Raw genomic sequence first — 26,044 nt, 5'->3', positions numbered from 1 at the left:
GAACTGTTTGACTTATAATACCCACTAATATGTTAAAATACAATTTTTGAAAATTGGGGGAAAGGGTAGAGATTCATTAAAGTAAATGACACTGTTACAGTTAAAAATCATTTTTATCCAGCCAAATATAATGGACATTGTGATAGTTAAGTTATGGATAATATATTCATAAAATGTGAGCGAGTGGCTTTTGGTTAAAGGACTGAAACATAAGAATATGTACAGAATATGCCTTGGTAAAAATATCTAGTCCACAAATAAGAATTTTAACATATTTATCTTAGAGTTAAGTCTAGAATTTCTTAGTCTGATTTATCTATCTGTATTCAGTTATACCAAATTATGGGAAATTTCCCCTCTTGTTTATAAATATATACAGCACATTCAGTTATATTTTTTTATTTGAAATATGGTATGCATGTATGTATATATCATAAACTTTAGCAGAAAATTAGTTGTTTTTAGTGGTTTGATATAAAAGGTTATCAAAAGTATAATTTAAACCATATATTCATGTTTGTTAAGGAATTTTTTCTTACATTAACCATTTGAAAGTAGAAATGCATTTAATGAATACAACTAAAAAAAATGTATAGTCCATCCCTTATGTTATCAATGTTATTATTGTTACTGGGGAGAGAGTTTAAATCAAAATGGTAAATCTGTCTTCAAATTGAAGATTACAGATCTGATAATCTTTACTAATAGCACATCCAAAGTTATAGTGCAAAAAGATAAGATGATGGTTTTAGAGACTATAAAATTATTGTAGTCAACAGATTTGCAACATTGGAAATATTCACTCACTTTGAGGCATGAACATATGTAATTTTTATACAAGTCAGGGTATTAATGTTTCTTTGATGATAAACCTAAGGCTTTGAATTAATTCCATATACATGCAAGTAGTTTTATAATTGTCATTATTTTGAGATGGGAGACTACAAGCAGCATTAAAGCCATGCTGTATATGAAACAAACGTATCAAAATTGTATCGTGCTCTTTACTCATGCTATGGTATATTGAGGTATATTAGATGTTATTGCTACTTTGAAATGAAATTTTGAAATATAAAATTTCCTAAGCAGCCATTCTCATACAGACCTTTCAATAACTCCTAGGAAGATATATTTCTAAGAAGTTATGCAAAACTATAAATATCTTGGACCAAGAGGGAGTGGTTTATTGTACCAGTTATCTGTAATGAGCATAGCCAAAATGATATTAATTGTATCTCTTTACTTGAAAAAATGATTCAAAGAATTTTACGATAGATGGTTGCCCATTGGGTTTCCTTATATTGTCCCTGAATTTGGAATAAATGAAATTGTTCTCTGTCTTCTAAAATGTTTTACAGAATGGAATAAATCATTTGTAAAGCTTTCTTTTTTTTCAAAAATTACTTTTTCTTGAACAAAAATTGTAAAACCAAATCAAATTGAAAATATGAAAATTTCTTATGCAAATTGGAAGGTTTGGCTGTATATTTGTTTGAAGAAAGATGGGCATGTCTTGATAACAATCAGAATGCTCCAGAAAATACTCTAATTAACTCCTTTATTGTCACTGCTGAAAGGAATACCTTTTAAGCACCAAGTAAACCATAGACATCAACCTGGGACTTGTATTGTTTTAAACAACTTTTGTTTTATTTTCTAACTCCAGTTCTCAGTGTGATACATCATTTACTAGTTTGAGAAATCTAACCTTAATCCATGAATTTTTGAGCAACAGTTGATTTGAAATAACTACCTTTTAGTGTTGCTACTTTAATAGTATTGGGATAGGTGAACAGCTGATCACAAAGGATAAGTGAAAATAGGAAATAATGTTAAGGACCAAAAAAAAGGAAAGACTCGAGATGCCCAAAATATGTTTGTTTTCTACAATATGTACTTTGATTTTTCACCTCCTTTGGGATTTAATTTTTGCCCTTTCCAGATTTGAAAAAGCTATTAATTTCAACAGGCTCAAAATGTGTTGTCAAATCCTAAGGAAGGGAACTGAGTGAAGAGTCATGGGCGGGGGAGTAAGGAGGGTGGTCAGGACCAGTGATAGGGAACCTGTAAGTGATGCCTACTCTCATGAGATGGTGAAAATCTCCAACAGAGTTTCATTGATCAAGAGCTTGGGGGTCTGACTCAACATTGTCCTAAATTGAGGGTTAACCTCAGAGGTTAATAAAACTACTATGTGAGTTAATTATAAGAACAATCATTAGAAATTACACAAAGCTGAGTTAATACATGGCTGGTGACCTAACATGAGCATCTTGGCTAAGTTAAACACATATCCATTCACCTGTCCTTGGTAACTAAATCCATCAAATCTCCAGTTTGTGTATGAATATGTAAAACATATTAATAATGACTTAGATAAAATCATGAAATGCATAGATTTGTCTTCATCTCCAAATTCTCCTTTCTCTGCCATTTGCTAGCCATGCCTACCTTTCCTTTTCCACATCCCTTTGTGTCTTCCTTTTCTTCCAATTCTTTCATCTTCTCAAAACTGGAAAGATTCTGATAGTGATAATTTAAACTGTTTCAGTGTAGAAAGCAAAAGGCACCAAAAATCAAAGTACTTAGGAAAAAAATAATATAATAGTAACTAAATTCATATTAACCATGTAAATTGGTGGTTTTGAATTTCAGTCAATATGGGGTTATAGCCTAGTATTTCCATTTTAAGTGGCATCTATATGTTATTTCTAAATGTGAAAAAAAAATAACCTCTGTCCCTTTTAAACAATTTTCAGGCATCAGAAAATACGTGGACAGAACTTTCTTGGGCAAAAGGCCCAGAAATCACACTGTGCAATTCTGAAGGTCAGTCCAGGGGGTGAGCCTGACTTAGTCTTTTCAGGTGGTTGTAGTCAAGGGAATCAAAAGACAGACACCAATGTCTTGCTGAACTTGAGCCCTGAGGATGTCAATCAGACATATGGCCTTCTTGTGGCCAGGAGCCCATTTTCAGAAACTTCTAGTACAGAGGATGTTATATTCATCATTACCAGACTTTCAAAGAGTAGAAATTCATTCCACCCTTGTCCTAGTAAGACACATTATACTTTGCAACGTAGAATTTACTGAAAATTATCATTAATTACTCATTTAGATATGGGTATTTCTTTATTTAAATTTTGCTTTTTGCTTTAAAAATAATTTTATAGGTTAGTTTTACAGGTTAATTACAGGTAGACCTTTGGGGAAAATACAGAAAAGAATCTTGTTTCTTATACTTTTTATGTTGTAGAAACATTCTGCTCCTATTAAATATTCTGAGAAATACCCCTTTAATGGCTGCATGACACCCATGTGAATGTCCTATAATTTCACGTATATTGCTGGAAATTTTGATTTTTCCAAATTTCATTATCATAAATAATGATGCAGTTGTCTTTAATCATACATTTTCCCTTGACCTATTTCAACAGGACAGATTGCTAAAAGGAAAATTACTGAGTAAAAGGAAATAATTTCATCAAAGATTCTTGCTACATAATTTCAGAATTCTTATCAGAGTAATACAGACTCTCACTAGAAGTATGTAGTGAGTTTAATAACTTTTAATTTTTTTGATACAATGCATGAAATGATACATCTTTGTAACATAGAGCTCTTGAAGGAAAACTCACTTTCCTTGGGTATCAGAATCACTTCTTCCTTCCCCCTCTTAGCTCCTTCTCTTCATTCATTGAATATGAGTGTGGCCTCTCTTTTTCAGGATTATCCACATTTGGAGAGTTTCGAATAAATCTAGTCCATATTGTTGAAGAAATATAGAAACCTAATCAAATGTCTACAGTCTCTATCCATTTTTTTCTCTTGCTCATCCTAATGCTCAACTGAAAACTTCCTCTAGAGCCTGCGTTTCTTAATATAAGTACACAGTAATTTTGTGATGTGCTCTGGGCATAGGGAATGTCAATAAATACTAATTGACAATAAGGTATACATGCCACAAAGGACACACATCTCCAAATTTTCTGTAAGAAGAAAGTAATGAGACTGAACTGAATAAGCTGCTCAACAGTGCTTTTGTTTTTCTTTAATATCCACTTTCTTTTGTTAAGTTTGTTAAAAAGAAAACACATGTATCTGACTGAGTTACAAGGATTCACCAGATGTTAACATCTCAGGGAAAGTGGTTGATGACAGTATTGAAACCTCAAATTTTTAAACATCTGTCCTCGTAAAGGACACACTACACATGTAACTTTATCCAACTTAACTACAGGCTAATTAAAATAAAATGTCACACTAGAACTTAACTAACACATCTTGCCCTGTTACACCATATTATAGTTTGCAGAATTTTAAGTTTCAAGCAGACTGAGGGGAAAATGTCTATATAATAGATCCTGATTGATAATTTTCATGGCAAAAAGTTTTCCTGTTAAATTTTGTTTAATTTACTGTGTTGCTAAAGTAATTAGTTATGGAAATAAATTCTACTTCCATCCTTTATATGTTCTGGAACTGTATATATACATACATATATACATATAGTGCATGGAATGTGTTGTATTACAAATATACCAGTTGAGTTTTTAATCCAAGGAAAATATGTAGGGAGTTATGTTATGGAGTGAAAAATAGCCCTCTAACATTTACTATCTAGTTCTATATTTTCATAGCTGTTATTTTCTTGAAACAGAACACATCCTTTCTGAATAGTTAATTAGGAGGCCTGTTTGTTTCCTTTCTAGAGTAGGGAAGTACTTTATGTCAGTATCCTAGAAACAAAACAATTCAGGTGTTGAATTTGATACCTAATTCTGAAAATGACATACAATATTGATGATGCTAAAGACTACTTAGCTGCTGAGTTATGCAAGTGATGCAAATATGCCCTTCCTTCCCAGAGGTAAGGAAGTCAGGATTGACCGGGTTTTTCCATCCACACTTGCTCTTCTGGTTGTCATCAGCAAATGTAATGCTGTTGACTTTGGTTTTACTGCTCCCTGTGGAAGATACAAAGCATATTTTCACTGACAAACTCATATGAAAAACCATAAAACTTCCCTTTCACTCTGGATAAAAACATTTGTATCCAAGTCTTGATTTTACATGACAAATGATGTACTCGTTGCCCACTTAAGAAAGACATGCAGATCAGCATAGTTCTACTGCCTGAAATAAAGCTTGCTAGACATAAATTAGAGCTTCTGGGCAAATAGACATCATAATTAAAGCATGTAAAGGCAAATACAGACTGGTGTTATAACTGTTTAAACTGATGGCATTCAGGTCTACTCAGTCCAAATTTATTGTGCCAGGATGAATGAAAGTAATAACTCTTGACAGCTGTTGTGGTCTCATATTTTACTCTTGAAACCAAAAACACTTTAAGAATTGTGATTCTAACCTGAAGAGGAATATTTTGATATTAGTATTTATTTAACATTTCATATCCTTAAACAAAAGATGAATCAATTAATGAAAGCTAGTATTCATATTCTTAGATCGTTATATGGCCTAACTTATATGATATGAATCTCACAGATTCTCAAAATCGGTCTTTCCTTATGCTACAGAGGAAGAATAGGTTGGGGGAAAATGCAGCTTTGCATGTTTGCTTTAAAAATTGCTAGCTAAAAACTCACAGATACAGAGAACAAACTAGTGGTTACCAGTGTGGGGAGCGGGGGGAGGGGCAATATAGGGAAGGGAGAGTGGGAGGTGCAAACTGTTGGGTGTAAGACAGGCTCAAGGGTGTATTGTACAACACGGGGAATATAGCCAACGTTTTGGAATAACTGTAAATGGAAAGTACCCTTTAAAAATTGTATAAAGTTTTCTTTAAAAAGGTAAAGAATGGCTAAGTAGCAACGATGAGAGCAAACATACACTATTTTTTTAAATAACTTTTACTATTTTTAATGTTAAGTAGCTTATTGCAATTACCCCTCAATCCAGAAAAAAATCAAAACAAATATTTAAAAAATTGCTAGCTAAGCAGAAGTCAGACTTCCTTTTTAAGTGTTACATGCTCGAGGCCTAGTGCCAGGACAGGCTTGAAACCCAAAGAAAGATGGAAATGAAGGTTAGAGCAGCTCCTATGGGCCATTGGTTTCTGAACGTTTGGAAGCCAGCTGAAGCACTTGTTAAAATGCTTTAAAAACTGGAAGAGAGAAAATGTGAGTCTGCTGGTTCTTACTTTGGAAAGGGCCAAAAGGGAGAAAAGAAAGGAAGAAAGAAAAAGTGCAAGAAAGAGTGTTGTCACAAAACCAGAGTCTTTTGAAATTCCCAACTCCTGGTGTAGTTTTGGTCTAGTTTGTTGGACACCAACATGAATCATGGAGATTGCTCTTTTGCTATAGCACTGAGAGTACAGTTTTGTTTGTTTGTTTGTGGCCAACTAAGAAACTAGATATGTGTAACTCTTCACAATTCTAGATTTAGAAAACTTACGAAGTGGAGGGACTTTGATAGTTATTAAATCAACTTCTTCTCTTTAAACTGATGAGAAAACAGATCAAAAATGACTACGTTTCTTTTTTTTTTTTTTTGCGGTACGCGGGCCTCTCACTGTTGTGGCCTCTCCCGTTGCGGAGCACAGACTCCGGACGCGCAGGCTCAGCGGCCATGGCTCACAGGCCCAGATGCTCCGCGGCATGTGGGATCTTCCCGGACCGGGGCACGAACCCGTGTCCCCTGCACTGGCAGGCGGACTCTCAACCACTGCGCCACCAGGGAAGCCCCTACATGTTTTTATATCACAAAATTTTCAAAAACAAACATCATCATCACCATCATCATCACCATCATCATTTTTCTTCTTCATTATTATTATGATTATTATTATTTTATTATTTTGGTTACTTATAATAAAGAGGCAGCATATAGCAGAGGTTCCAAATTCAGGTCATTCTGTCAGACAGACCTAGGTGACAATCCAGCTCTACCACTTAGCTCTGCTGTAACCTTAAACAAACAGCCCTCATTTTCCTAATCAATAAAAAAGACACCATGATAATACGTAGCTCTGTAGAGTTAGTATGGGTATTTAATGAGATAATGCATGTAAAGATTAGTACATTGCCTGGTATATATTAAGTAGTCAATATGTGCTTGCTGCTGTTAGTTGAGATATTTTAATGCTACACATATATCTATATATGGTGTAGATATAAATATATATAGATATATATAGAGAGAGAAAGAGGAGAGAGATAATGCTGTATATACAAGATTTCTGAACTACATTTTGAATGTCAATGATTGTTTGATCATGCTTATGTTCTTATTAGAATGTAAGTCTGCTATTGTACAGGATGGATAATATTTTAGACAATTTCCATCTTCCATCTAAGAAAAAATATGAATACTAAATTTTTCTACTTAAATGAGACTTTATCTTAAAGAAATTATTGATTTTAGATTACTTAATTGTTCAACAAATCTATCCAAATGCATACGGTAAGTACTTAGTCATAGCAGAAGAAAATGATACCCATCCTTTAAAAAATGACCATGTAATGGACACTGTGCCACACGAATTTGTTAATAACCATCAAGAAGAAAGTAAGAGTGAAAAAATTACTTTTTCAACTAAAGGAATTCAGATATAGTATTTCTTAAGACAAGGGACATGAGAATAATTTTACAAAGCAAAGCATCAAACCATTATGCCTGTCAAGTTCCTCCAGAAGGTTTTGGCAATAGTCTTATTCATTTTATAGAAAAATACTGCTTTTCCTCTGACAAGTACTATTATCTTGAAAGTACAAAGCTTGAAAATACAAAGCTTTCTGAGTTGTTCTTAATGATTGAAGTTTACTGCATAGAAAAATGTGGTGAGTATCCTAGGATAACAAGAATTTCTGAATTTGCAAAGTAAATGCCAATTTATCAGAAATAAACCTATCAAAGGACATAATGGTGTAGAATATTAAAAGAGGTTTCAGAATAAGAATATGTACCACATGACTGATGTTCATTAAAATAGAAACTATAAAAAGACCCACATCATTTAAAATTTGAATATAAAGAGAGATGTTCATCCATAAATTTCCTCTTGAATTTTGGCTAAATAACTGAGCATTCCTAAATTATATGCAGACTCTTCATGAAAAATAACTCATGCTTGAATATGATTATAAAAATAGGATACCAGTGTTTTATGGTCTAACGTTAACACACTTAGCATTCCAGTCATACTTTACCAACTTAGTATGTTCCTACAGATTTGTGGGTAAATTGAATCATCATAATTTCAGAGAAGTGTTCCCTTCATTTTTGATTGATCTTTAATTGGTAGTGGCTTAACATGTCAGTTTTAAGAGGCTCTGACCCCTAGTTCTTTTAAGCAGCTAATGATCAATGAAAGATTTATATGCACAAGGGAAGTACTCTATTTAAAGAAACTCTGTGGTGAATAATTTTATATAAGAGTCTTTTTTGTAACTGAATAATCACCCCTATAACTTTTCTCTGTGTTAGTGAAGATTTTTACTTTTTCATAAGATGTGATTCATTGATATAAAACTGGCAAGTGGTATTTCTAACTAACCCAGATAAAGGATCATCCACCTATCACTTCAATATGGCTTCCTCTTTATCAATGGAAATTGATGTCCCCATTGTGACTTTTTGCCTCCTCTGAGGAAATATTAAATTTAATTAACCAGCCTCAGATCAACAGAAATTCATTTTAATTTAATTCTCAAAAATTGATGTGGTAGGGTAGATTCTTTGAGTAACCAGACTATCTCATGTTCATTTATGACTAAATAGTTTATTTTCATAAGAGGTACATTTTGAAGGCCATCGTACAATCTTATCTGCCTTGATTTTATTGAAATGTATCCAATAGAATGACTGTCCATGGTGTCATTTGTTTTTCCATAGCTATAACTATTATTTCCAATTTTAAAGAGAGCATTTTGTATTTTGATTCTTCTGGAATTTATATGGACCTTTTCATATGGACCTTTTCATTACATCATTTTGTTGATTACTTCCTTTTTTTTTTTTTTTTTTTTTTTTTTGCGGTACGCAGGCCTCTCACTGCTGTGGCCTCTCCCGTTGCGGAGCACAGGCTCTGGACGCACAGGCTCTGGACGCGCAGGCTCAGTGGCCATGGCTCACGGGCCCAGCCGCTCTGCGGCATGTGGGATCCTCCTGGACTGGGGCACGAACCCGTGTCCCCTGCATTGGCAGGCGGACTCTCAACCGCTGCGCCACCAGGGAAGCCCTTCCTTTTTTCTTAATGTATTCCTATGCATTTAATAATGTTTAACTTTTTAATATGAAAGCATATACAATGAAATTTGATCTGTTACTTCATGAATGCCTAAACATTCATGTTTTAAGGTATGCCTAAATGTATGCTCCAAAACATGCCAGATAAGGGACTTCTCTGCTGGTGCAGTGGTTAAGAATCAGCCTGCCAATGCAGGGGACATGGGTTCAAGCCCTGGTCCGGGAAGATCCCACATGCCTTGGAGCAACTAAGCCCGTGTGCCATAACTACTGAGCCTGCATGCTGCAACTACTGAGCCCACGTGCAGCAACTACTGAAGCCCATGGTGCCTAGAGCCTGTGCTCTTCAACAAGAGAAGCCACGGCAGTGAGAAGCCCGTGCACCGCAATGAAGAGTAGCCCCTGTTTGCCGCAACTAGGGAAAGCCCATGCGCAGCAACAAAGACCCAAAGCAGCCAAAAATTAATTAATTATTTTTTTTTAAAAACATGCCAGATAAGCCCAATGCATACAGTATCCAGAAGGTTTTAAAACCTGCGCCTCACAGCAAATTCTCAAGAAGAGGCCTCCTTTGCAATTCACCACACGTAAGCCCAATGTTACTTTCTCAGAGACACTTAAGGATTTTTTTAAATTTTGTAGTTAAGATATATAAATTTTAATTATAGCATATATTATCCAATTGAATAATTAAGAAAAATAAAAGAAAAAAGCTTGATAAAGAGTTTTTAATTTTCCAGTGGTCTGAAGATATCTCCCACTTCCACTTCTGGTCCACAGTGAGCATGAGAGAAAGATTTCAAGTTCCTGAGGCGTCCCGGAAAGTCAGTACTTCCCTCTCCCCTCCCACTACCCCGCAAACTTACAGGCAGGCTACAGGCTTTCTCACTCTTGGAGAATTTTTGTTTCCAGTTTAATAAAAACAGGGTACTCACCTCAGACTTGCCTGACAAAGAATTGTGTTTATAGAAACTCGGCACCTCTTTGAGTAGGAAGAGAGCAAAGGAAAGTGCATTGCTTTTCTGGAAAAATTAAATTCATCCTGTCACATCAAGCTATCCCTAGAGATAGGATACTTACAACATGACTTGTTCTAGGAAACATTTGCAAGGCATTTTCATATGTTGTCTCATTTCGTCTTTTCAATAGTCTGTGATGTTTGTATTGTGCTTCCATTTTACAGATTGTGACCGAAGCTTATGTGCTATACTTCTTGGAACATTTCTATACACTAGCGTATTGATTATTGTTTCTTTCTTCACTCCTTTGTTAAATTCTAATTATAAATAAATGCTCTCTTAAATCCATGACCCTTCTGCAATATTTAGAATGATCTCATCTTATCCTTATGGACTACAATATTTAGAATGGTCTCGTCCTATAGACTGCTTCATTTTATTTTATCCCACTGTTAACAGATTCTGTGTCTCATCAAATAGCACATCTAGTAATAATGCAATTGAATATGAACTTGTCCTTGAAATGTTTCTCAGGTTTTTTTTTCCCTATTCATTTGCATGTCTCCTCGATCTGCTTCTGTTCATCTTTGCCTCCTATTTTCTCATTCCCATTTTTTTGTACTTTGCTCTCTCAAGTACATTTTAACAGACACTTTTCTTCCTCTACTCATCTTCAAGCATGAAATTTCTTTTCAAGGCACTTAAGAAAATGAGAGTACTTAGAACATTCATGAACAGAATGTCCCGTGAGCTGCAAAAGTTAATGTGAAAAAAGCAGGTAGAAGAGTCAGTTAGTTCATCAGAGTTTTTACTCTTTAAAAACAGCAAGTTATAGTCCTTTCTTAAACAGCAAGCAGAAAGCAAGTGTTCTCATTTCACTTCTTAAAATAGACAAAGTAAAACTAGTAATTGGGGCTTCCCTGGTGGCACAGTGGTTGAGAGTCCACCTGCCGATTCAGGGGACACAGGTTCGTGCCCCGGTCCGGGAAGATCCCACATGCCGCGGAGCGGCTGGGCCCGTGAGCCATGGCCGCTGAGCCTGTGTGTCCGGAGCCTGTGCTCCACAACGGGAGAGGCCACAGCAGTAAGAGGCCTGCGTACCGCAAAAAAAAACCCAAAAAAACCTAATAATTGACTTGTCAGTTTACTGTGACTATTAATTCCCTGTGCCCAGAGTTGGTTTTTGTAAATTTAGGATTCACATTTTCTTTCTGAATATAATTATCTGACTCTACATAGACAAGTAATTTAAAGACTACTAATTGTTTGAGCATTTAAAGTTAAAAACTATGTAGACATTGGTAAATTATCTGTTTAGAAAACCTGTAACAATTAATTAAAATTAATGTTAACCCAGAAGTTAAATTGGACTTATGGTATTTTTATGACATTTACAGTACATCTTGCACATGGCTTGTAAATATATGTTAACTTTAAAGAACTTGGTAAGGTTTTTATAGAAATGGAGATTCTTTTATAATGTAAATGAATGCTTCATTAACATAACAAAGTAATTTGCAATTTTCCCTATGGGCTGACATTTACTAGGTCAAGGCCCCACAAACAATGGTATCAAAAAACCTCCACCAATTGTAAAAATGCTTATATGAATGAAAATAGCATAGTAACTAAGTTAACACTGTTTTAAACTTCAGTGACTAAAAGGACCTAAGCATTAATTTATTTTATTTTCACAACAGCAGAATATTGAAAACAAGATGGAAGTTGTCTTTATTCTAGCGTATGAGAACAGTTTCTCAATGGGGAAATAAGACTAAGATTCTCAAAGGTTGTTGAAATAATGATAAATTCTCTTAAATGCAGACGAGCATATTATGTTCAGTTTAGTAATTTGGAACACACGTATTTTAATTATTTTAATGTTATAGGTTAACATTTTCGCTTTTAATTTACATTTCTTCCTCTAACTAAAGAGGTCCTTGGCATCATGGTACACTGACACAAACCAATGGCCCTGTCTTGCCCCTGAGTAATTAAGTGAGAATCTCAGTGACCTGAAGATCTTCATCACCAGATGAACTGTCTATAGCAATGATTTTTAATGCAGAATGAATGACATAAATACCTGTAGAGCTTTTACAAAACACATGCACCCAGTTTTCTAGCTCTCTTGCCTCCCCTGTACTTGAAAATTTAATTTATTAGATCTGAAATGGAGGCTGAGAATCACTGTTCTCTGTCCTGTTGGGACTTTTAAGTTCTGCAAACAGAAAATTCTTATAATTATGTCTCTATATGTCTATGTCTATACCTATCTATATCTATATCTCTTCTGACCTGGTGGATCTGATGTTTTTGTAGTCGTAATCAGGATTTCTATACTTTCTGGAGCTCTTTGCAATGCGTATGAGGAAGCTAACAGACACAAACACATCTGGGTTACCTCATCAGTCAGGTTGTTATTGTCAAGAAAGAGAGACTCTCTAACTCAGGCACAGAAGGTACAAATGAGATCTGGATGTCCTTCCAAGTGGAAGCTATGTACGATACTGGGGACTGAAGGCGGGGATGAAGTAGAGAAAGAGGGAGCTTCTCAAAGCCTAGTAGAAATTCAGCAACAATTTGCGTCACTTACCTTTCTGAAAACTTATCTTAGTATCTTTATTAGTTTCCTGTGGCTGCTGTAGCCAAGTACCACAAACTTGGTGGCTTAAAACAAGAGAAATTTCTTCTGTCAACAGTTGTGGAGGCCAGAAGCTTGAAATCAAGGACTGCACTGCCTCTGGAGGCTCTAGGGGAGAATCTTTGCCTCACTTAATGAATGTCGGGAGGCTGTCAGCCTCCTTGACTTGTGGTCCCATCACTCCAGTCTCTGCCTTTGTGGTCACCATTGCCCTCTTCCTTTTCTGTGTGTGTTTGTGTGTATGTGTGTTTTGTCTTCTGACTGTCTCAAATCTCACTCTGCCTTTCTTTTATTAGACGCTTGGCATAAGATTTAGGGCGCACATGGAAAATCAAGAGTGATCTCATCTCAAGAGCCTTACTTTAATTACATCTGAAAAATCTCTTTTTCCAAATACAGGCACACCTTGGAAGTATTGCAGGTTCAGTTCCAGACCACTGCAATAAAGTAAATACTGTCATAAAGTGAGTCACATGAATTTTTTGGTTTCCCAGTGCATATAAAAGTTATATTTACACTATACTGTAAGTGTGCCATAAAAAACAATGTACAAACCTTAATTAAAAATACTTTAGGGCTTCCCTGGTGGCACAGTGGTTGAGAGTCCGCCTGCCGATGCAGGGGACACGGGTTCGTGCCCCGGTCTGGGAGCATCCCACATGCCACGGAGCGGCTGGGCCCGTGAGCCATGGCCGCTGAGCCTGCACGTCCGGAGCCTGTGCTCCGCAACGGGAGAGGCCACAACAGGGAGAGGCCACAACAGTGAGAGGCCTGCGTACCACAAAAAAAAAAAAAAAAAAAAAAACTTTATTGCTAAAAAATGCTAACCTTCAGGAAGTGGCATCAAAGATAGCCATAAGAAATGTAATAAAAAAGTTTGAAATATTGTGAGAATTACCATGTAACACAGAGACACGAAGTGAGCAAACGCTGTGGCAAAAAATGGTGCAAATAGAGTACCGATGCAGGGTTGCAACAAATCTTCAATTTGTAAGGTTATATTCACAGCTACCAGAGATTAGGACACAGACATATCTTTTGGGGGCCAGCATTCACACCCCTATGGTATATATCACATGTTCTACTACATTCACAAAAAGTGTGATATTGAGTAAAAGTTCACAAGATGAATTAACAGTGAAGTGTCGACAAGAGCCCTCATTCATTGATTATCAGGGCCTGCTCCTGTGTGTGTGCCCACAGGGTACATGTGTGTGAGTGCACGTGCATGTGTGTTATGTCTTGTGGTCTTTCTTTTTCACCTGAAGAATTCTTTTTACAGGTAGCCCTTGAGGTTAAATTGGGAAAGACACCATTACGAGATGTCCAAAGCACAAGAGTTTTAAAGTGCCCAATACACAAAGCAAAGGGAACCCTTTCCCAAGAAGAAAAAACGTGATCGTCCTGTAGTTCTGAGAGAGCAAAGAAAGTTTGACTGTGAATTGGGCAATATTCAGTTGTCCTTTTACATTTGGCAAGAGTTGATTCACCTGTATTAATTAGAAACGGATGACTGCCGATAAGTGGATTGGTGATTATGTCTACTAATGGAGAGTCGGATATTGTTTCCAAACAAAGTGTTCACAAATAAAATATTAGGAGTAATATGTCCCTCTCCATTAGTAGACATCCTGGTATCTAGCCATAACAATTATAGGCATAACTTCTTAAAACTACAGAGATAGTCCTTATATTGTACAGTGTTCTAAGACTTATGATTCATGAGCAGAGTTGTAATATTAAAAGTTTTCAAGGTGCTAATAAGAAATCATTCGTTTAATCAAGCACTTGTTGAATACTTGTCATACGACCAGCATAGTATTAGGCAATGCAGTAAGTAAAACTAAGAAGGACGTACTGTGTGAATTTAAAGAAGAGCTGTTTTCAAAAGCAGGATCAAGCAAGGCCTCATTGTGAAAACATTAGGTGAGCTATACCTTAGTTTAGAAGTAAGATTTCAGCAGACAGATATGAAGTAGAAAGGCATTGCTGAACAACCAGTGTTAGGAGAGGCAGAGAAATGAGGAAACATATGTTGACTTTACAAGCTGGGCAATATTACAGCCAACTGAAGCAGTTGAGCCAGCTGACCTGATGAAAAAGAGTAGTGCCAGAAAAATTATGAATTTAGATACATTTTCACTAAAGTGAAACCTTCACGCCACTGAAGCCTTAAAATTTTTTAAAAAGAGGAAAGGAGGAGAGCCCAGTTGGTAAGTTAGTCTCAGACTATAGAATGAGTAAGAGAAAAAAGAAGCCAGTAGCCAGAGAACCAATTGGGAAACTAATTGCCTAGGTGAAAAGTAATAGTAGCCTCTGAAAAAGGTCAGATTTCAGGGGGATCAGAGAGAATGGGAGGTATAAATCTTGTTAATGTATCAACTAATAGGAAGTAAAGTTGACAGACCGAGGAATTAAAAAAAGGTATTAATTATGGCTGGCTGGGAGGAAGGTAATGCCAATAACAACAAGAATGTCAAAAATAGGAGGAGGGCTTCCCTGGTGGCTCAGTGGTTGAGAGTCCGCCTGCCGATGCAGGGGACACGGGTTCGTGCCCCGGTCCGGGAGGATCCCACATGCCGTGGAGCGGCTGGGCCCGTGAGCCATGGCCGCTGAGCCTGTGCGTCCGGAGCCTATGCTCCGCAACGGGAGAGGCCACAACAGTGAGAGGCCCGCGTACCGCAAAAAAAAAAAAAAAAAAAAAAAAAATAGGAGGAGTATTTGAGGGGAATATGTTGACTCAAACTGTGGTTATAGGAGTGGTACGTTTTTGTCAAGGCTCTCCCAAAACTGGAAATGTGGACATAGTTTGAGTAAGGTGTCTGAGCTGGACAAGCATTTGGGAAATCCTCCTAGAGAGGAAGTCAGACAATTATTGGCCTGAGAGATTACTTATTTTTCTCACCCTGTCTCAAATTATTATTGTAATATGTAAGTATACTAATTTCTGAATGTCTTATTTTCCTCTTGAGCATGGGATATGTGTTTTATTTATCTCTGAGTAACCAATGGGGGGATTTTGCTCAATAAGTTCTTGCTGAATGACTGAAGGTTAGTTGCAGTGTTTTTGAGAGTATCTTTGTTTTTCCAAGTATAATGGAAATTGTTTCATATTTACTAGTGTCCTTTAAAAAGCATTTTTAGGAGTTTTGCTACAATCGTATTATCATACCATTGTCTAGCCTTTCATGTTTCGAAGTATTTTAACTTATTTTAATTATTTCACAGCCTTATTATAAGATATAACTAAGAAAACTGCTGATTATTTTCACAATTGAGTTGTATCCATTCAAAATCACTCATCCACGAATACATATTATCAGATTGTTATCCCAATAGAGATACCATAAATTATGCCTTTTCTTTTTGCTACTGCTTAATTTTCTTCTTCTGTCCAGGAAAGAAAGGTTCTATATATACATATTATTAAAATATTTAGTAACTGAATAATTTAGACAACATTTTAAATAACTGGGGATATGGTAGGCGGTTTTTAAAAGATAATTGACTCAATTTTTTTCAACGATTTCTTTAAAATATACAGACAGACACATATTTGAATGTTATTGATTTGGAACTGTGTCTATTTACATTTGAATTCCTGTGACCTGCTTACCAATTTTAGGTTTCATATTGGTTTGTTTGTTTGTTTGTTTGCGGTACTTGGGCCTCTCACTGTTGTGGTCTCTCCCATTGTGGAGCACAGGCTCCGGACGCGCAGGCTCAGTGGCCATGGCTCACGGGCCCAGCCGCTCCGCAGCATGTGGGATCTTCCCGGACTGGGGCACAAACCCATGTCCCCTGCATCGGCAGGCGAACTCTCAACCACTGCACCACCAGGGAAGCCCCATATTGTTTTATTCTTCCTTAGTCTATCTTTCCATGCTATATTGATTTCTGAGTGTTCAAGGAACTTCAATTTTCCACCTCATTTAAGTGCATTTCATCCTACTGTGTTGGTCACCAGCAAGTCACAAAAATGGTACACAAATGGCCATATAATGCAATGTGATTTGAAACAAAGGGGAATTGCACTTGTCTACGGGCATGGGATTTTTATCCTGGGTTGTTCAATGTAGTTAGAAAGTAAAGAGTTATTGGGTTTTTTTGTCTTCATAAAAAGAATGAGAAGTTTGAATGCCATTTAGAGCAGTGGTTCCAAAACATATAGATTTCAGGAACCAGGTGAACTACAGGAAGGAAGGAAGTTAGGAAGTTAGGAAGGAAGGAAGGGAGGGAGAGGGAGGGGAGGAGGGAGGGGAGGAGGGAGGGAGGAGAGGGAGGGAGGGGACCGTCACAAAGTTGTCAATGTATTTAGTTTGCCAAATTATATTACTAAGAAAATAAAGAAGCTAACATCTGCTATTAGTGTAATTTGTAATTTCTTAAAAGGGCAATTTAAAATCCAAACCTGTGGAAGTTCTTCAGAGAAAACACCAGTCATTTGAATTGAACTGGTCACTTGAATTAAAATTTATATTTATTTTTAAAACTTACTATATTATCCTCTCTCTCCCCCCAAATTTTGCATCTAAGAGTATCTCAAGACTGTTACTGATCATGTCCTGCCTCCCGGAATGACTGTAATCATAATACCTCTTAATTTTTCCACACTAACATAAAACATTTGACAGTGAAAACTAATTAAAATGCACAATTGCATTTCTTCTGTATATTTTGGAAGTGGAATATCCTCATTGATATGTGTGTTTACATATTTTATTTACAATGCAAGTGAAGCTATTTTCATCTCAGTTACATGTACTTACGCTTTGGAGTCATGTTATGAAAGCCATCTTATGTAAAATACAAGCACCCCTACTATACAACTGTGCATCACCTGCTTGCCCATCCTCCTAGATGGTAATTTTGGCTTCATCACCATCTACTGGTCGCTTGTGACTATGGAAACACTAGTGAAAGTTGAGCCACTCAGCATAGTACTTTCCATCTTTTTCTCTTTTTGCCTTACTTTCTGGAAGATTTCCTAAACTTTATCTTCCCACCCTCTTACTGATTTTCTTTTCTTTTCTGATACATACTTTTAATTATTAAGTGTTTTTTCTTTGTTTTCTACATATATCTTTTTCTATAGCAGCCTGTTCTTGTTGTGTGGAGGCAATGGCATCTCTTCTCTCCCTGAGAGTATTTAAGTTAGATCTTTTGGGGTTTTTGTTTTGTTTGTTTTAGGGGCTTTGTTTTTCTCTATATATATTATCTTTATTCTCCCCAAGTTCCTATTGTCTGTTTGCATGTTTAAGTCTCCCTCCTGTTAAAGGCTTCCCTCAGTTTTTTGGTGGTCCTTGGTTGTCTGCTTATCATTAAGTGTAAGGCAGTAAAGAGATGCTTGGGAACTCTTCACGGCTAGTTGACTTGGGGCTTCATGGTTTGTTTGTCTGGCTCATTGGGAAACCCCTGCTCTCAGTATCTTGGGGTCTTTTGTTTTGCACTGGTCAGATTCATAGAGAAGAATCCTCCAGTATTCTGCCTATCTGTCTGCCTCTGATAGATGAGTGGGAAAAGGTTTTACATTCAGCATAAAAGCACACCTTCAGCTGTGCAGAGACTGTCTTTGACCCTCTCCACAGAATAAACTTCTAGTCTCTGCCATGGTGGAGAGAAGAATTGGTATCTAATTTTCTTTAAAATATTTTTGAACAATCCTCTTGTTTTTGCCCCATTCTCATCCTCCCTTCCATAAATATGTAGTATCATCAATTCCCTAGCCTTCGGGGGGTTCTGCATTGGTAATCATGTTGTTCCTTGGCATCAACATCTGTTAGATTAGGATTCAGCTTTTGCAGGCCTTCTAAGTGAGTTACTACTTGTTCACTAACTGTCTAGCTTCTAAAATTCTGTTGCTGTCGTTCTCTCCCCTGTCTCCTTTGTGGGTTTGTGGCTACTTAAAAAGCCCTTCATTTATATTTTCATGTGTACTCCGGAGGAAAAAAACCCCTGTATTTCTGTGTTCATTCTACCATCATTACCTGATAGTCTGCATGTAACTTTAGGAAATTGTTTTTGACATTTTGTAAGATGATGGAATAAAAATAAACTGTCAACAAGTCTTCACAGAGGATTTATGAGCTTGAGCAATAATTGTAATACTCTCTATTAGCTAATCTGACACAACTCTGAATTAAAGTGAACCCAGTCATGTTTGCTATTGTTGATATGCTGTGAACAATGTGAGTGACAGTCATTTTTAATTAGTTCATGGATAACTGCAGTCATGTACCTAAGTCCCATTAGTGGTCACTTTTTAACATTCGTAAAACAGAAGCACTGAAACCACTCTTTTCTTTTCTTCTTTTTTTTTAATGTGGTGGAGAAGGTCAACCATGTTTTATGGGTTGGAATTATTGATAGGATACTTTTATTTGGCTTAGCATTTTCATATCTTTTTAGCTTAACTGTCCACTGTGAGACTAAGCTTATTACTGTCATGTAAGATTTGTTAAGCAACACTAGTCATATCTAAAATCCACCACGTGGAGTGATTTATCCTCATTTCAGAAAACCCATATACCAGATATAATAGGGAGCTATTCTTCTTTCTAACCTTTTGATACATATTAGAGACAGTGGAATCAAAACAGAATCTGTGTCATATCTTTAGAACCCAGACACTTCTATACACTTGGAGAAAGTGTACCCTGGAATCACCTATAAAAGGATCCTGCTGAGTTCTGCTTTTTCTCGATCATCTTATCCTGTCAAACATGGGACTTTTCTCCTCTTCAGTTTCTCAATGATAAAGGTTTAATTTCAGCTTGTAAATTCAGTTTTATTCTTTGTAACTAGAGCAAGATATTTCCTAGTACTGATCCTGTTTTCACATTTATGTAGGGCCCTGTGTGCCTGCCACATACATACAGATATCAATCATGGAGCACGTCATTCCAGGCAGGGACGCTGATGCTCGCATACCTATGTATATATGAATGATAATATAGTGTGAAGGATATGGATTGAGCTCTTTAGGGTATGTTATGGGTAGAGATCTTTAAGGACACCGTAGATGGGAAGGCTGTGTCTGCTCACAGGGCCTAGACAACCCCCTCTCATGGAAGCAGTGTTGACTTTGAGACTCAAAGGATGAGTTTAATTTCTCTAGGTGAAGAAATGCACACTAGACCAAAAATAAATAAATAGTATCAGCAAATACTTATGAGTAGGAGGACCTTCAAGATGGCGGAAGAGTAAGACGCGGAGATCACCTTCCTCCCCGCAAATACATCAGAAATTCATCTACGCGTGGAACAACTCCTACAGAACACCTACTGAACGCTGGCAGAAGACCTCAGACCTCCCAAAAGGCAAAAACTCCCCACATACCTGGGTAGGGCAAAAGAAAAAAGAATAAACAGAGACAAAAGAATAAGGACGGGCCCTGCACCAGTGGGAGGGAGCCGTGAAGGAGGAAAGGTTTCCACACACTAGAAAAGACCTTTCGCGGGAGGAAACTGCGGGTGGCGGAGGGGGGAGCTTCGGAGCTGCGGAGGAGAGCGCAGCAACAGGGGTGTGGAGGGCAAAGCAGGGAGATTCCCGCACAGAGGATCGGTGCCAACCGGCACTCACCAGCCCGAGAGGCTTGTCTGCTCGGCCGCCGGGGTGGGCGGGGGCTGGGAGCTGAGGCTCGGGCTTCGGTCTGAGAGCAGGGAGAGGACTGGCTGCGTGAACACAGCCTGAAGGGGTTAGTGCACCACGGGCTAGCTGGAAGGGAGTCCGGGGAAAGTCTGGACCTGTCTAAGAGGCAAGAGACCATTGTTTCAGGTTGTTTCTGGCTGTTCAAGGAGAGGGCATTGACTGAGTATTTCTTCTGTGTCAGATACCATGCTAAGAGCTTCTCCTGGATGATCTCATTTAAAACACAAACTATTTTATCAATCACATTTTGAAGATGAGGAGCTTGAGGCACAGAGAGGCTTCCCAATTTCACATAGTTACTGATGAATATGAGACTTGAACCCAAGCAGTCTGATGTTAAGACTCATGGTATTCATCGCTGTGCTAACAACTGACAGAGACACTTCCTTCTGTGAAGTATAATTGTTCTTTGGCCTCCAATTATATAACTTGGGGATATGGGGTACCCAGAGAAACATCGCATTTGGGATTGTGGTTGACTATGGTGGTAAAGATGCTTAAACTCTTGATCCTCTTAGTGCTAAAAAAATAACCACTCTTTACATTTTAGTGGAATACTTCACTATAGGTGGCAATGTTTATTTTTGTAATAGAAATACATTTTTTAAATCTCATTTGGTAAATTTAAATACCTATTAGTCAAGTGGGTAGTTTATGGAATGCCCTATGGATAAAAATTTCCAGCAAGTTCAGGCCTTAGAATAGGTTTCTCAACCTTGGCACTCTTGTTGTTTTGGGATAAATAATTCTTTGTTGCAGAAGGAAGGGTGTGAACTGTAGGATATTTTTAACAGCATTCTTGGCCCCTACCCACTAGATCCCAGTAGCATTCACCCAGTTGCCTCCAGACATTGCCAAATATCCCCTGTAGGGTAAAAAAGTTCCCATCACTCAGGTTGAGAAACCACTGCCTTACAAAAATCTAGTGCAATTCCTCAACTTTACACAAGAAGGGAATTGAAGTGCTGTAACAAATGTCACACAGCTAAATAGTGGCAGAATTTTGATAGATCTCAGGTCTCCTAATCCCAAATCCATAATTCACATACAACAAACTGCCTAAGGCAATATCTGCCATTTAAAGCGATACCGCCAGAATATATGGTTTTAAAAGTGCACACACATCGTCTGTAACAGCTCAGTAAATAGGTCAGACAGGTGGTATAAACCCAATTTTATCAGTGAAAGTGCATAACAAAACAGGTTATGTTTTTCCAGGATCACACATTTAGTAGGGAAAAGAGCCTGGACACAAGATTTCAGATATCAACCTTGTTGCTATTTCCAAAATCGATACTTGCCCCCGTGGGTGGGCATGGGCTTGATTTGAGAAAAGAGCAACAGAAAAACTATTGGGGAACATTTCTACATCATGTTTTCGTTTCCAGCACTCTGATCCTGTATCTTTTGCAGGCAGAAAAATAGCAAATAGTCTTTTCTAAATTGGTAGGGAGAAGGGAGTCACAATACCTTCAAAGATGTTTACTATTTACTAGCTTGTATGTAGCTGTACTTTTTCTTATATCTCAATGATTAGAGAACAAACGACCTCAAAAACATAAAAAATAAAATTAAGTTATTTTATATTATCGATGCCTCAACTAAAGAAACCTAACTACTGATGATTTCCAAAGACTTATAAAGAGATATGGATGAAGTCATATTTCAAAACTTATCCTGTCTTGGATTTTGTTATAGGTCTCTATCATGTAGTGATATGAAATCTAAATATTTAACTACCCGCCTCTTTCCATTCATCACTACACTGCCAGAAGAGAGGCCTTTATGGAGATAAATGATCTCTCCTTTGTCAAAAACCTAGCAGGTCACCGTGGTAAAGTCTCAGCCGTCTTTGAGAAGTGTAGAGTAAGCAGTTCTGAATAGGCCTCTCTGCTATCACTCTGCATGTGTGATTGTTTCTCTATGAAAAATAAACTTAGTCTGAAAGTTTAAATTCTGTGTAGTGGCTTACATGAAACTATGAACATGATTAAAAGAAAGAATTAAGAGCAATGTTTGCACATCTGCATAATAATGTTTTAATTTTTAAAATGGCCCTAAGCTAACACAAGACCTTTCCCTTATGTTTTTAACTTATTATTGCCATCTGTGGGCAAAATGTGTGTGTGTGTGTGTGTGTGTGTGTGTGTGTGTGTGTTGTCTGTGAATATTGGGCGTAAAACTATAATTGGTCTAATAAAATGAAATTAGCATCTGTAAATACCTGGAATAAATTCAGAAATGTTCTGTATATACTTCAGAAATTTCAAAATAAAGGGATTTAAAAAATCCTCTCTGCAGTTATCAGTTGTGGAGCTAGTGGAACAGGATGCACATCTGACCCCTTACATCTAATGAATCACCAAGTTCTGTTGACAACATTTCCTAAATATATCAGAAGCCTCCTCACTTCTCTCCTTCACAGCCGACATGAGCACATTAGCCAGTGTCAGCATCTCATTAGGAGTACTGCAGTTGCTTTTTAATTGTTCTTCCACATCAACTCTTGCCCACTTCTAATTAATTTGTCCCAAAGCAACCAGAGTGACCTTTATAAAGTGTAATATGGAGCATCGCATCATCTTTCTTAAATCCCTTCCATGGCTTTCCATTGCACTTGGAATAAAATTCCAAATTCTTCACACAGAACATAAGAGCTGGTATAACCTAGCTCTCCCCAATCTCTTCTTTGGCCATTGTACCCCTTCCTCACTAGCTCCAAGCACACCCCACCATGCCTCAGGCTCTTCCCAATTAGAGCGTTTACACATGCTCCTTCTTTTTGGAATGTTATTTCCCCATGCGTTCATTTGGCCAATTTTTACTTATTATTCATTTCCAAGCTTAAATATCATATCGTTTAGGAATCTTTCTATGATTTTCCCAGAGTATCCCGGATATTCACTCTTAGCACCTTGTTCCCTTTCATTGTAACAGTAATCTCATGGAACTCTGGAATTGTTTGTTAAATGTCTGTCTTTCTCAGTAGACCCTAAGCTCCAGGATGGCAAAGTTATAAATCTGTTTTGCTCATAGTGCATCACTAGTGGCTAGCACAGTGCTTAGCATATAGTTGGCATGCCATAAAAGAGTATTGGATGGATCAGGAGGGTGGAAGGGAGGAAGTTAGGAGTGGGAAGGTCCTACCTTTGGTAGTCTAACTGTAAACTTCTTTCTTCAATTTTTATTACTTTCTCCATGCAGACAGCAATCCTATATAGTACAATGAACATCCCTAACTTGATAACTGACATAATTTTCCGAAATAGGCCAGCAGTTTAAAGTTTTGAATATAAAGTTAGAACAAATACTATCTGTACATATAGAACCTATAAAAAGTTATATTTATTATAAAGTATAGAATTTCTGGTTTTATTTTATTTTTTAGAATTTAATTCATATTTTAAATACATAATTCTTTTGCTAGAACATAATTCAAAAGTTCTGGAAAGATAACCAGTGAAAATTTATGTCCCAACTCCATCTACACAGTTCTTCTCCCTAAAGGCAACCAGGGTTTCCAATTGCATGCCAAAATTTGATTTTGATTTAATGATTGCTGAATTGGTTTACAGTTTGGTTTCCTTTGTTATTCTCAGTCTTGACTTCTGTCAGCATTGAAATAGTTGCCTTAATGATAATTACTATTACATAACTCATGTACATGTAACATGTATGGATTATAAATATCTTCCAGCATGCTCGATTCTGAACACAGTTATTTCATTTTCAAATATTTCTTTCTTGTAAGATAGTCATTTATCAAATAACCTTGCTTTTACAGTTATTGAACTTCAAAAACATTATTACAGTGATTGCCCAAATTCTTTGTAGAAAAATTTTCAAGGTTTTATTCCAAAGAGTCTATTCTTTTTAGAAACCCCAGCCCGAAATCCTGGTGCATAAGTCACAATAGATTAGATCTTAACTTTCTGTTCTCTGTAAAAAGTGACTAACTCTCTAATCAGGACTTTTTTTCTCATGTTTTGATTGGTCATTTTCAAGTGGACTAAATGACTGGTTTTTGTTTTGTTTTGTTTTGTTTTTGCGGTACACAGGCCTCTCACTGCCGCAGCCTCTTCCCCTGTGGTGCACAGGCTCCGGACGCGCAGGCTGAGTGGCCATGGCCCATGGGCCCAGCCACTCCACGGCACGTGGGATCCCCCCAGACCGGGGCACGAGCCCGTGTCCCCTGCATCGGCAGGCGGACCCCCAACCACTGCGCCACCAGGGAAGCCCTAAATGACTGGTTTTTGAAATAGCTTTCAACAGATTCCTTGTGATTGCCCACATCTAGGCTGGCCCAATAGGAAAAGATGACTTCACCCAAACATTTATGAAAGGAGAATACAGACAGTCAGCCTTTTTCTTCATAAGTTGAATTTTTAGAATAGAAATATGGTGGTACAACTTGTATTGTTTCTGTCTACTGGGGGCTGTGGGCATGGCAAAGAAAGTTCAAGGTAGAGGAATCAAGAAAGAAGCTTCTTGTCCCTACTTGGCATCTCTCTCTGTGATCTTGTGTTATCCTGTTGACCACCTAGTACCTCTGTTTTCTCTTCTTTAAAAAGAGAGTAATGGCCTAGATTATCTCTAAGAAACTTCCAGGTTTAAAATTCTCTATTGAATGAAAAATGAAATAAAGCCCCCCAAAACTGAATAAATTTGAGGCCAAAGACTGGTTTGCTTTTTTGTTATTTGCTATAAAATTCACATCACACAATGTGTACTTTGATCTCACTAGGGTCTATTAGAAATCACAGTATCACATCATGTAAAACATAAAATCTTGGTTCTACATTAATTCAGAAATTATAGAACATTTTGGATATTTGTGCACGTGCGTCTCATACTGAATATGTATTTTACATCAGCAGCCACTTATTTACACAGATGGAGTTTGAATTATAGATTGAATTTTCAATACTAAAGTTTCTTACATTAAAACCTCCTTGCATCACTTCTTTTTGCAGATACTAAATATATTTTCTTGACGTTATTAATCTCTTGGTTTTTTTCCTCAGTCTTATATGATCACCTGATGTGAAAAATGAAAGTGTCATGGAGTGTCACAATCTTTGAATGATCTTTAAAAGTATTAACTGTTATTTCATTGAAGAAGTTTTTCAGTTATTTTACTAAAATTGTATTTATATTTTCTGTCTCATCAGAGACAGAAACTTTGCAAGAAGTTTAAGTTGAAAGAGAAATGACATAAATTCTCACATAGCATATTTGTAAAGGAAGAATATGTTGACAGTTTTCCTTTTTGTGACAGATGATGAGTTGTGAGGGATTGAGCCATATGCAATTACTGTTTAGCTACATAAAATTACCATTTAAAAAGTATTCACTTTTCAAAATATCAAAGAAAGTCAGTTTGTAGACTGGTATTGGAAGACATTGTACTTTAGTCTAAAAAATAGCTAAACTTTTAGCAAAACAGAAAGTTCCATGATTCGCCATAAATGTAAATTTATCTATGAAGAGTAATGATATTATGATACAGGGAAAAACTCAATGGAAAGTGCTGAATCAAAAAACCTTCAGGGAGGGGACCTTCAAGATGGCGGAGGAGTAA

General features: G+C 36.9%; 1 protein-coding gene across 1 annotated transcript in view; it reads left to right on the top strand.

The window, feature by feature from the left end:
• IL1RAPL1 (interleukin 1 receptor accessory protein like 1) overlaps positions 1-26,044 on the top strand; it is a 628,876-nt gene that overhangs the window by 352,816 nt on the left and 250,016 nt on the right. The window lies entirely within an intron of this gene.

The sequence above is a fragment of the Mesoplodon densirostris genome, chromosome X (genome assembly GCF_025265405.1).
Source record: "Mesoplodon densirostris isolate mMesDen1 chromosome X, mMesDen1 primary haplotype, whole genome shotgun sequence".
NCBI classification, from domain to species: Eukaryota; Metazoa; Chordata; class Mammalia; order Artiodactyla; family Ziphiidae; genus Mesoplodon; species Mesoplodon densirostris.
This window is presented reverse-complemented; position numbering and strand designations above follow the sequence as displayed.